Here is a 13,929-nt window from a genome sequence, read left to right as displayed (position 1 = left end):
CTACATAGGGAATAGGGCTCTGGTCATAAGTAGTTCACTATATAGGGAATAGGGCCCTGGCCCATAGTAGTTCACTACATAGGGAATAGGGCCCTGGCCACTAGTAGTTCACTACATAGGGAATAGGGCCCTGGTCATTAGTAGTTCACTACATAGGGAATAGGGCCCTGGCCACTAGTAGTACCACTAGATAGGGAATAGGGCCCTGGTCTATAGTAGTTCACTATATAGGGAATAGGGCTCTGGTCACTAGTAGTTCACTATATAGGGAATAGGGCTCTGGTCTATAGTAGTACCACTATATAGGGAATAGGGCTCTGGTCTATAGTAGTGTACTATATAGGGAATAGGGCTCTGGTCACTAGTAGTTCACTACATAGGGAATAGGGCTCTGGTCACTAGTAGTTCACTATATAGGGAATAGGGCTCTGGTCACTAGTAGTTCACTATATAGGGAATAGGGCTCTGGTCACTAGTAGTTCACTACATAGGGAATAGGGCTCTGGTCACTAGTAGTTCACTATATAGGGAATAGGGCTCTGGTCACTAGTAGTTCACTATATAGGGAATAGGGCTCTGGTCACTAGTAGTTCACTACATAGGGAATAGGGCTCTGGTCACTAGTAGTTCACTATATAGGGAATAGGGCTCTGGTCACTAGTAGTTCACTACATAGGGAATAGGGCTCTGGTCACTAGTAGTTCACTACATAGGGAATAGGGCTCTGGTCACTAGTAGTTCACTATATAGGGAATAGGGCTCTGGTCACTAGTAGTTCACTACATAGGGAATAGGGCTCTGGTCTATAGTAGTTCACTACATAGAGAATAGGGAGCCATTTGTGCAGCAGACCCGAGGTTGGTACGAGAGCTTCTCGGATGGTTCTTCGTTTGATTTATCAATGTGATTATTGATTACTTATTGGCCCTTGAAAGTGTGGGACCAGGTGTTAGTGGTTGTGTGTGTTTGTGTGTGTGTGAATGTGACGACATGAGCAGAGAAAAATGAACTTTATTTCACAACGACCACGTTGCACTCCACTCCTGACTGTCATGGGGGGCACACCTCCACGCTTTGGGCACAAGGACACAGGAAATGGTATGTTTAGCCAATGGGAAAGGCCCATCTAGGCAGAATACAGTATTTGTAGCCAATCAGACAGACCCATGTAGGCTGGGATCTGTATGTCTAGCCAATGGGAAAGGCCCATCTAGGCACAATACAGTATTTGTTGCCAATCAGACAGACCCATGTAGGCTGGGATCTGTATGTCTAGCCAATGGGAAAGGCCCGTGTAGAAAGTATATGAGGGCAGGTACGGGACATAGACACACCCGACCTAGAGGTGTGGTCGAGCAGGTTGACAGTATGTGTACACGGCATCACTCACCGCTCAGAGCGTTTAGCTACTGTATGTATCTACCACATGTCATGTATGTACTTCACCGATGTCACTGGTTACTGTGAGAGTGACGTTTAAAAATGATTTAAAAGCAAAAATAAACAAAGTGATACAAAATGCAAAAAAACTAGTGGAAGTTCACTGTGACTGGGTCGGCTTTTAATTTAACCAATCAGCATTCTGTTTCCGCGGTGACGGCATTTATATACATACGTGATATTATACATATATATAAATATTTACGAGGGCATGTATTAGTTTATTAAAATGGTATAACAATCAAAATGCTGCAAGTGTGTTTATGGCTGATAGAGAATTAAAAAAATGTACAATGTCATTTCCTGTTTCCTGTTGTGTTTTTATTGTGATGGGAAGTACTGTTGATGAAAACCTTACAACTTTTCTCTTCTTTAAGTGACTACAATATAACTTATTACAGGAGAGAACTTATTCATTACAATACAGAACTTATTAATTACAGTACAGTACTTATTCATTATAGTACAGAACTTATTAATTACAGTACAGTACTTATTCATTATAGTACAGAACTTATTCATTACAGTACAGTACTTATTCATTATAGTACAGAACTTATTCATTACAGTACAGTACTTATTCATTATAGTACAGAACTTATTCATTACAGGACAGAACTTATTCATTACAGGACAGAACTTATTCATTATAGTACAGAACTTATTAATTATAGTACAGAACTTATTCATTACAGGACAGAACTTATTAATTATAGTACAGAACTTCCTCCCTGGTCTCAGACCATTTCATGTTATTCTGTATGTAAATCCATTTAGACTCCATTTAGTATGACAGGTTACGTTTGGTATGGTTACATAAGACAGGAGGTTAATGAAGGCAAAAAACGAGAGGGCAATAGTTTCTACTGTTAGACACCAATCAAAGATCAAAGATGTGTCTAATTTATCCAAGATGGACCACAGCCTGTTGTTTCCTATGGAAGCAAATTAATCTTAGTGGGCAGAACATGCAAGGAGCAGAGATCAAACATTTCATCGATAAAAAAAATGAGCAGAAATTTGGCCAAAATCCATCTCGCTCCATCTTCTCCCACTGCTGGGCACTGGGCTTCCTCTCACTACCATATTTGGTAGTCAACCCGGATGCTTCACATTTATACATCCTGTGAAATATCTGTCTCATTGTTCAATCTGTAGTTTAGTTACACACTACCAGGGGAAATGTACAAAGCTTTCCAAACTGTGGAGTGGTAGCATTTCACAGCGTCTGAACACGCAACAGTGAAATAAAACAAATAAAAAACGTAAAACCAAGAAACAACAACACAGAAATCTAAAAAACAGAAAAATGGCTAACATTAAAATCTGCAGCCTTCATTGAAACAAAGTCATGAGGCAGACACAAGGATGGCAGAAAATAACACGGAAAACGTTCACGTTCAAATACAACTGATCAAATGGGGATTTACATACTCTTTTGTAACATTCAAAATATAAGCGTTGTTTTAATAAAATAAAAATAAAACAGTCTGTTCCCTGAATTGAACCGCCAGACTACCATGGAAAGCTACTTGTGTTAGCACAGTTTGACTTTTCACTTCGTTACAAACAGCTTTCCCTGGTGGTCTAGTGGTTAGGATTCGGCGCTCTCACCGCCGCGGCCCGGGTTCGATTCCCGGTCAGGGAACACACTTTTTTATTAAAACAACGCTTACATTTTAAATGTTACAAAAAATAATGTAAATCCACATTTGATCAGTTGTATTTGAAAGCGAACGTTTACCGTGTTACTTTCTGACATCCTTTCGCTTTCAAATTAAAAAAAGGTGTGTTCCCTGACCGGGAATCGAACCCGGGCCGCGGCGGTGAGAGCGCCGAATCCTAACCACTAGACCACCAGGGAATGCTGCTTATGTCAGGACAGTTTGACTTTTCACTTAATTACTTAGCGCTGAGTTACAACTGGAAGTTTAACTTGTCGCTCTTTCTTTGAAAGAAACAATTACCGCAGATACAAGTTAACAGTATCTTTGCAATGACACATCCAGAAGCTGTGTGCACGGCTTCCACCTCTCAGCACTGTAGGCTTTCTGTCTGGTAAACAAGCACACTTTAGTGGAAGTTCAGTGACGCTTGTGGAGACTTGAACGTTAGCTATGTGGTTTACAGCTAGCTAGCTCCGACCTTTCGTCCTTCGGAGTTCAAAGTCAAGCTGTTCCACTCTGATGTTGATGAAAGTCCCGACTGTCTAGCAGAACCAGCGGCAGGAGAGGCCCGGGCGGGTGGAACTACGGATAAAACTCGCCAAAACAGCGAACTCTGTAGGTGGGTCTTCGATGATGAAGACGGGTTGACAGCAGGAGCTAAGAACCAATAACCAGGTATGTACAGCAGACACCAAACAAACATTATAGGGGCAACAGGTAGCGTAGTCTGTGTAGTTTTACTTTCACTACTGTCATACAGAAGCCACCTCTATACATCTATCTAGTTAAATAAAGGTTAAATAAATAAATAAAATGTCTATCTATCTCAGTCTGACTGCCTAATGAGTCAATGCCAATAGCTAAATGGAGTCTATCAGTCATACCTTTTAGCTGTTTATGTGTCCATCATCATCATAATGACTTTATTGCGTATCTCAGTGACATGTTGTGTCCTGAATGGAATCCTAATCCCTATAAAGTGCACTCGGGGCTGCCAACTTCTGAAGAAAGCTTTGGAGGGAGATTTTGCCTAGGCGGGTCTGTTATAAAGCTCATCTCCTGTAATTCTACATATTTTTTTCCAAAAACACAGGCCAGGTGTATTCAGAATGATTTGCATATTAAATTATCACTCAAAATTCAACAACTTTGTTACTCTGAGATTTTTGGGGGATGAAAATTTAAAGTATGCTAATATATATATATATATATATTACAGATTTTGTAGGTGGTTTGACACTTTATTCCGACATTAAATGAAATCAGATTGCAAGACATGCAAATGGGGAAAACAGTAGGAAGGTCAGTAGATTGATTCCTGTTCTCTATAAACAGTGTGAAGGTCAGTAGATTGATTCCTGTTCTCTAGAAACAGTAGGAAGGTCAGTAGATTTATTCCTGTTCTCTAGAAACAGTAGGAAGGTCAGTAGATTGATTTCTGTTCTCTAGAAACAGTAGGAAGGTCAGTAGATTGATTCCTGTTCTCTAGAAACAGTAGGAAGGTCAGTAGATTGATTCCTGTTCTCTAGAAACAGTAGGAAGGGCAGTAGATTGATTCCTGTTCTCTAGAAACAGTAGGAAGGTCAGTAGATTTATTCCTGTTCTCTAGAAACAGTAGGAAGGTCAGTAGATTGATTCCTGTTCTCTAGAAACAGTAGGAAGGTCAGTAGATTGATTCCTGTTCTCTAGAAACAGTAGGAAGGTCAGTAGATTGATTTATGTTCTCTAGAAACAGTAGGAAGGTCAGTAGATTGATTCCCGTTCTCTAGAAACAGTAGGAAGGTCAGTAGATTGATTCCTGTTCACTAGAAACAGTAGGAAGGTCAGTAGATTGATTCCTGTTCTCTAGAAACAGTAGGAAGGTCAATGGGAACGCTCTGCACAGGAAATACTTATACTAATGGTTGATGGCAGTGGGCGACCAAATCATAGATTGCAGTCTCCTTGTCCATAGACTGCTTTCAAAGTAAGGACACAAACATTCCGATTTTAGTACATTTTAGGTGAGCTCTCTCTTTAAAATTAGGTCTGGAACAAAATCCTGCTTGCTCTCCAGGAAATGCCACGACGGACGCGGTGCAATTTAGAAGTAGCCCCCCCCCAAAAAAACACAGCGCGCGACCAAGAGTATGTGAGCGACCAAGAGTATGTGAGCGACCAAGAGTATGTGAGCGACCAAGAGTATGTGAGCGACCAAGAGTATGTGAGCGACCAAGAGTATGTGAGCGACCAAGAGTATGTGAGCGAACCAAGAGTATGTGAGCGACCAAGAGTATGTGAGCGACCAAGAGTATGTGAGCGACCAAGAGTATGTGAGCGACCAAGAGTATGTGAGCGACCAAGAGTATGTGAGCGACCAAGAGTATGTGAGCGAACCAAGAGTATGTGAGCGACCAAGAGTATGTGAGCGACCAAGAGTATGTGAGCGACCAAGAGTATGTGAGCGACCAAGAGTATGTTTGCGACCAAGAGTATGTGAGCGACCAAGAGTATGTGAGCGAACCAAGAGTATGTGAGCGACCAAGAGTATGTGAGCGACCAAGAGTATGTGAGCGACCAAGAGTATGTGAGCGAACCAAGAGTATGTGAGCGAACCAAGAGTATGTGAGCGAACCAGAGCTGGAGTGGAGCGAGAAGCGGAGCAGTTTTCTGCAGCTCGGAGCTCAGGGCGAAGAAGCATAGTAAGATCATCAGAAGCTGATACGCTTCTATGTTGTTCACCACAGTCGTCATATTAGGGATATCTAGGTGAAGTGTCCAACGTTTTCCTGAAAATCGGAAAAGTTTCTTACTCTGGGAAATCTGTGTGAAATATTTTTATTTCATTTTTTATTTCACCTTTATTTTACCAGGTAGGCTAGTTGAGAACACCTTTATTTAACCAGGTAGGCTAGTTGAGAACACCTTTATTTAACCAGGTAGGCTAGTTGAGAACACCTTTATTTAACCAGGTAGGCAAGTTGAGAACAAGTTCTCATTTACAATTGCGACCTGGCCAAGATAAAGCAATATAAAGATATATACATTTCTCTTTAAACCAGGACATGTTACTCTCATTTTTTTTGTTTCCTTCGTTACAGGTTATGAGAATCTACCGTCTGAAGCTGAGGCAATATCCTTCGATTCAAGGACTGTACCTGAAACGATACAAGATCACCGGTGAAGTGTTCATTTAGAAAAGTCCTTATCAACCAGTGGAATTTTTTAAATGTATTTTACTAGGCAAGTCAGTTCAGAACAAATTCTTATTTTCAATGACGGCCTAGGAACAGTGGGTTACCTGCCTTGTTCAGGGGCAGAACGACAGATTTGTACCTTGTCAGCGAGGAGATTTGATCTTGCCACCATTTTGGTTACTAGTCCAACGCTCTAACCACTAGGCTACGCTGAACTGAAGAAGACTTTCTCACTACCGGCAGACTGTCAGAACATCATGTCTAATAGTTATCTATGGGACTGATACCAGGGTGGAAGAGCTGGTCATGTCTAATTGTTATCTATGGGACTGATACCAGTGTGGAAGAGCTGGTCATGTCTAATTGTTATCTATGGGACTGATACCAGTGTGGAAGAGCTGGTCATGTCTAATAGTTATCTATGGGACTGATACCAGTGTGGAAGAGCTGGTCATGTCTAATAGTTATCTATGGGACTGATACCAGTGTGGAAGAGCTGGTCATGTCTAATAGTTATCTATGGGACTGATACCAGTGTGGAAGAGCTGGTCATATCTAATAGTTATCTATGGGACTGATACCAGTGTGGAAGAGCTGGTCATGTCTAATAGTTATCTATGGGACTGATACCAGTGTGGAAGAGCTGGTCATGTCTAATTGTTATCTATGGGACTGATACCAGTGTGGAAGAGCTGGTCATGTCTAATTGTTATCTATGGGACTGATACCAGTGTGGAAGAGCTGGTCATGTCTAATAGTTATCTATGGGACTGATACCAGTGTGGAAGAGCTGGTCATGTCTAATAGTTATCTATGGGACTGATACCAGTGTGGAAGAGCTGGTCATGTCTAATAGTTATCTATGGGACTGATACCAGTGTGGAAGAGCTGGTCATATCTAATAGTTATCTATGGGACTGATACCAGTGTGGAAGAGCTGGTCATGTCTAATAGTTATCTATGGGACTGATACCAGTGTGGAAGAGCTGGTCATGTCTAATTGTTATCTATGGGACTGATACCAGTGTGGAAGAGCTGGTCATGTCTAATAGTTATCTATGGGACTGATACCAGTGTGGAAGAGCTGGTCATGTCTAATAGTTATCTATGGGACTGATACCAGTGTGGAAGAGCTGGTCATGTCTAATAGTTATCTATGGGACTGATACCAGTGTGGAAGAGCTGGTCATATCTAATAGTTATCTATGGGACTGATACCAGTGTGGAAGAGCTGGTCATGTCTAATAGTTATCTATGGGACTGATACCAGTGTGGAAGAGCTGGTCATGTCTAATTGTTATCTATGGGACTGATACCAGTGTGGAAGAGCTGGTCATGTCTAATTGTTATCTATGGGACTGATACCAGTGTGGAAGAGCTGGTCATGTCTAATAGTTATCTATGGGACTGATACCAGTGTGGAAGAGCTGGTCATGTCTAATAGTTATCTATGGGACTGATACCAGTGTGGAAGAGCTGGTCATATCTAATAGTTATCTATGGGACTGATACCAGTGTGGAAGAGCTGGTCATGTCTAATAGTTATCTATGGGACTGATACCAGTGTGGAAGAGCTGGCCATGTCTAATAGTTATCTATGGGACTGATACCAGTGTGGAAGAGCTGGTCATGTCTAATAGTTATCTATGGGACTGATGCCAGTGTGGAAGAGCTGGTCATGTCTAATAGTTATCTATGGGACTGATACCAGTGTGGAAGAGCTGGTCATGTCTAATAGTTATCTATGGGACTGATACCAGTGTGGAAGAGCTGGTCATGTCTAATAGTTATCTATAGGACTGATACCAGTGTGAAGAGCTGGTCATGTCAAATAGTTATCTATGGGTCTGAGATACCAGTGTGGAAGAGCTGGTCATGTCTAATAGTTATCTATGGGACTGATACCAGGGTGGAAGAGCTGGTCATGTCTAATAGTTATCTATGGGACTGATACCAATGTGGAAGAGCTGGTCATGTCTAATAGTTATCTATGGGACTGATACCAGGGTGGAAGAGCTGGTCATGTCTAATAGTTATCTATGGGACTGATACCAGTGTGGAAGAGCTGGTCATGTCTAATAGTTATCTATGGGACTGATACCAGTGTGGAAGAGCTGGTCATATCTAATAGTTATCTATGGGACTGATACCAGTGTGGAAGAGCTGGTCATGTCTAATTGTTATCTATGGGACTGATACCAGTGTGTAAGAGCTGGTCATGTCTAATAGTTATCTATGGGACTGATACCAGTGTGGAAGAGCTGGTCATGTCTAATAGTTATCTATGGGACTGATACCATTGTGGAAGAGCTGGTCATGTCTAATAGTTATCTATGGGACTGATACCAGTGTGGAAGAGCTGGTCATGTCTAATAGTTATCTATGGGACTGATACCAGTGTGGAAGAGCTGGTCATGTCTAATAGTTATCTATGGGAATGATACCAGTGTGGAAGAGCTGGTCATGTCTAATAGTTATCTATGGGACTGAGATACCAGTGTGGAAGAGCTGGTCATGTCTAATAGTTATCTATGGGACTGATACCAGGGTGGAAGAGCTGGTCATGTCTAATTGTTATCTATGGGACTGATACCAATGTGGAAGAGCTGGTCATGTCTAATAGTTATCTATGGGACTGATACCAGGGTGGAAGAGCTGGTCATGTCTAATAGTTATCTATGGGACTGATACCAGTGTGGAAGAGCTGGTCATGTCTAATAGTTATCTATGGGACTGATACCAGTGTGGAAGAGCTGGTCATATCTAATAGTTATCTATGGGACTGACACCAGTGTGGAAGAGCTGGTCATGTCTAATTGTTATATATGGGACTGATACCAGTGTGGAAGAGCTGGTCATGTCTAATAGTTATCTATGGGACTGATACCAGTGTGGAAGAGCTGGTCATGTCTAATAGTTATCTATGGGACTGATACCAGTGTGGAAGAGCTGGTCATATCTAATAGTTATCTATGGGACTGAGATACCAGTGTGGAAGAGCTGGTCATGTCTAATTGTTATCTATGGGACTGATACCAGTGTGGAAGAGCTGGTCATGTCTAATAGTTATCTATGGGACTGATACCAGTGTGGAAGAGCTGGTCATGTCTAATAGTTATCTATGGGACTGATACCAGTGTGGAAGAGCTGGTCATGTCTAATAGTTATCTATGGGACTGATACCAGTGTGGAAGAGCTGGTCACTTTTAAAAGACTTGGTAAATGATTACCTTGCCAACAGGACGATTGAATATTATTGCCTTGTAGACAATTATTTCATTTATTTTTGAGTGAGTTTCCTCCTAATACAGGATGTGGTAGGAGTCCTAAGGGACATCATCATTACACATGGTAATACTTATTTTCTATAACTTTGTTTGAAATAAATGTCTTATTGTAACAGAAAGTAGAATATGCCCTTTGTGTTATAAAAGAAATGCGTGTTTAAGGTGTTTAATGTCAATGATTATATGCTTACTGCTTTTTTTTCATAATGTCTATTTCTTTTGTTTTCTATTGTTTTCTAAAAATACATTTTAAGTATATTTCTTTTTTTTAAATGGTCTGGGAGGGTGTAAGAATATTTTGAAGATAAATACACAACCCAGAGACAGAGTACAAGAGGTCAAAGGAGGAGAGTCAATAGAATACTAACAATCAAGGGAAATGATTGATTGAGGAAATTATTGATCCATGGTTCAGAGACATGGGAGGAATATGTCTTCTGAAGTATGATACTTATTATTTGGCCATTGGCTAGTTTTATTGGAAGGAATTCTAATTGGTCAACCACAGGCTAGGGCTGGGTTATAAAACTACATGCTGTCCCTTTGTTCTGTGGAGAGAGAATCACAGGAGAGAATCACTGAGAGAATCTCTGAGAGAGAATCACTGGAGAGAATCACAGGAGAGAACCACTGAGAGAGAATCACTGAGAGAGAATCACAGGAGAGAATCTCTGAGAGAGAATCACTGGAGAGAATCACAGGAGAGAATCTCTGAGAGAGAATCACTGGAGAGAACCACTGAGAGAGAATCACTGGAGAGAACCACAGGAGAGAATCTCTGAGAGAGAATCACTGGAGAGAATCACAGGAGAGAATCACTGAGAGAGAACCACTGAGAGAGAACCACAGACAGAATCACTGAGGACAGGGGAGAATGACCATCTACCTCTCAGCTTATCATCTATGATTTATCCTCTTTGAATAAACCTATTTTCCTTCCCCTGATTTGCTTAAAGAGTAAACATCAACTGCTAACAAGTTCATAAACCATGTGCCATGGAATCGGTAGAACATTGAAAATCTCTTCCCAACTAGTTTGCAATCTATATGGCACAGCTGTAAAGCTTTTGGTCATTAAATGAAACTGGTAAACTTTTGTATTTATCACAATTTTCTTTAACCATTTTTGGTCTTTAATGCCGACAGACAAGTTCCACTTTTATGGACAATATTACAGACGCACAGACAGCACATTGAACAAACAAAACAACCTTCACAGTATGAACTGGAATTACATTGGTCTATTAATGAACTTTTTGTTGTAAACAAATGTTTGAATGGGAAGATACTGTCACTGGCAACCATGGTTACAAGGAGGGTAATACCATAATATAATATTGTTGGGTCTGTAGAAAATGGAGAAAATCACCAGAGATAATTATAACACAGAAAGTGTGAGAAAAACAATGAAATGCATCATTCTAACATTGCCTAAAATGATGAATAAGACACTAATGAGATAGACCTGCACAATGCAGTTGTACAATTTATGGCATATATGACGACAAACGGTTGAGGAAAACACTCGTTTACTTTTCCCAACTTTAAGCAAATCACAAGCGGCGACAGCTGGGCGATGACCAATCATATCGAGGGGTTCCCGTGACGATGACCAATCAAATCGAGTGGTTCCCGTGACGTTGACCAATCATATCGAGTGGTTCCCGTGACGTTGACCAATCATATCGAGTGGCTCCCATGACGAATCTGACGCGTGAAACCCACGACAGGAGACTATCTCCAGCAAAGATGGCTGACAGAAATACCAGGACGGAAGCAAATGTAATTAATGATAAAGTCATAACGATTCATGCTAAATAACGTAGAGTTGAGAGGAATGTGTTAGCTAGTTGGTGTAGAGACAAACGATTATGCATATTTTTTTTGTTTGTCATAAAGTTACTTACGAAAATCGCTATTCAGCAAGCTAGCTGACTAGCTAACATTAGCCAGCTAGCTGAATAGCTTTATGGGTGTTGTGACATGAGTATGAAATTGTAATTCTGGTTGTTTAATGTTTTAGGGACTCCTGAAACAACCAGCAAACCAGGCTGTCGTCTTGTGAAACAGTAGATGTAAATAATCTAGCTAGCTAAAGCATTTACTGCAAATTGAATGGACCGTTTTGTAAGCTTGCCTTGCTGATATTTACAATGCAGATGAAGTAACGTAGCTAGCTATTTTCTTGCTTCTTGTGCAGTGCAGAATAAAAATATCTGTATGCCGATACATGTGTAGCCGATCTGTGTATGAACCCTAAAACGTTTGGTATACAAATTAGTTCAGAACCTAGCTATGAACCTCAGCTTTCCTAGCCTGTTGTATGAACTTTCAAACAGTCTGAAGGACACTATGGATTGAGTAGAATATAATATAACTTTGTGCCAAGGATGCAAGTCGTATATACATGTAGTTATTACCACGCATGAGATCCCCACATTGTAGCCTGTACATTTAATAGGTTCACTGATCATGTACTCTTCCGTGGCAAATAAAAGGCGCAGTTCAAGTATGAATGTCTGAGATTATTCTTCAGTCGTATCCAATACCAGGAGTATCAAATTCCAGTCTTTGAATGACGCGGTGTTTGCATGTATGTATTACAATTATACACTTCAACAGTGTTTACCAGTCTTGATCCTGGGACATCAATGGTTACACATTGTAACTATGCAATAGACCAGAAACATGATTTAACTAGTTAAATACTGATTTGTAATTCATATATGCAGAAATAGAATTTAAAAACAGTACACTACACTTCCTATACATCATGTAAATACTCTTAACACCGGTTCATCTCCATATGTAATTTCCTTCATCTGCATTGATCTGATAAACACAGGACAGGTGTAGTATTTCATCACATGAGAGACTTAATGTCAACCAGTAGAAAATGTGAAACGCTTTATTGAAATAAGTTCATTATACAAGTGTTCTAAATATTGTAATATATTATAAATACAAGTTCAATCTGTACTTCAATGCACATCTGGTGTGTATTATAACAACAGAGGAAGGAGGTGGCGAGAGAGAGAGAGGTGTAGAAGACAAAGGGAAAGAGGTAAGAACAGAGGAGCAGTAGTAACAATATGACAAGAGACGACAACAACACTACACAAAGAGACCTAAGACAACGTGGCAGCAACTCAACATGACAACATGGTAGCAACTCAACATGGTAGTAACAATATGACAAGAGACGACAACAACACTACACAAAGAGACCTAAGACAACGTGGCAGCAACTCAACATGACAACATGGTAGTAACAATATGACAAGAGACGACAACAACACTACACAAAGAGACCTAAGACAACGTGGCAGCAACACAGCATGACAACATGGTAGTAACAATATGACAAGAGACGACAACAACACTACACAAAGAGACCTAAGACAATGTGGTAGCATCTCAACATGGTAGCAACTCAACATGACAACGTGGCAGCAACTCAACATGGTGGCAACTCAACATGACAACATGGTAGCAACTCAACATGACAACGTGGTAGTAACAATATGACAAGAGACGACAACAACACTACACAAAGAGACCTAAGACAACGTGGTAGCAACTCAACATGGTGGCAACTCAACATGACAACATGGTAGCAACTCAACATGACAACGTGGCAGCAACTCAACATGGTGGCAACTCAACATGACAACATGGTAGCAACTCAACATGACAACGTGGCAGCAACTCAACATGGTGGCAACTCAACATGACAACATGGTAGCAACTCAACATGACAACGTGGCAGCAACTCAACATGGTAGCAACTCAACATGACAACATGGTAGCAACTCAACATGACAACATGGTAGTAACAATATGGCAAGAGCACAGGGCACAAACATTATTGGGCACAAACAGCACAAAAGGTCAAGGAGGTAGAGACAACAATACATCACGCAGAGCAGCCACAACTGTCAGTAAGAGTGTCCATGACTGAGTCTTTGAATGAAGAGGTGGAGATCAAACTGATATAACTGCAGTTGACATAGCTAAGTAAATGGAAGAATACTCTTATTGCAATGTGAATGGCTCTTAAAAGAGCCTTTGGTTGTGCATAGTGTAGTCTACGGTGTTGCCAGGGAACAGCACCCTCCTCAAAAAAGTATGTGGTGAAGAAATCCCGCACACAGATCCCCCATCCTGGTCCTCGTGTCCATCCTCATGACGTTATGCAGGACACAGGTAGCCTTCACACAACCTGAATTCCTCCAGGAGGCAGTCCCAGATGGCCCTGGTCACCCAACCTTGCAGTGCCCTACATGTTAACTGTAGGCAATCGTTTTGAAGGAATCTCCAGTTACAAGGTATCTGTAGGAATATGGAATTTAAGTCTAA

General features: G+C 40.9%; 1 long non-coding RNA gene and 2 other non-coding genes across 3 annotated transcripts; 2 read left to right on the top strand and 1 right to left on the bottom strand.

Annotated features, from left to right (window-relative positions):
• Nucleotides 1–3,016: 3,016 nt before the first annotated feature.
• On the top strand, nt 3,017–3,088 carry trnae-cuc (transfer RNA glutamic acid (anticodon CUC)). Its single transcript has one exon. It is a non-coding gene; the product is annotated as a tRNA-Glu (tRNA).
• Nucleotides 3,089–3,232: 144 nt separating this feature from the next.
• Nucleotides 3,233–3,304, bottom strand: trnae-cuc (transfer RNA glutamic acid (anticodon CUC)). The gene has a single exon. It is a non-coding gene; the product is annotated as a tRNA-Glu (tRNA).
• Nucleotides 3,305–11,300: 7,996 nt separating this feature from the next.
• LOC139395355 (uncharacterized) lies at nt 11,301–12,086 on the top strand. The gene is made up of 2 exons (XR_011630318.1): nt 11,301–11,352; nt 11,594–12,086. It is a non-coding gene; the product is annotated as an uncharacterized lncRNA (long non-coding RNA).
• The last annotated feature ends 1,843 nt before the right edge of the window (nt 12,087–13,929 follow it).

The sequence above is a fragment of the Oncorhynchus clarkii genome, unplaced genomic scaffold (genome assembly GCF_045791955.1).
Source record: "Oncorhynchus clarkii lewisi isolate Uvic-CL-2024 unplaced genomic scaffold, UVic_Ocla_1.0 unplaced_contig_1467_pilon_pilon, whole genome shotgun sequence".
Lineage (NCBI taxonomy): Eukaryota > Metazoa > Chordata > Actinopteri > Salmoniformes > Salmonidae > Oncorhynchus > Oncorhynchus clarkii.
The sequence above is the reverse complement of the archived record's forward strand: the minus strand, read 5'-3'. Positions and strand labels throughout refer to the sequence as shown.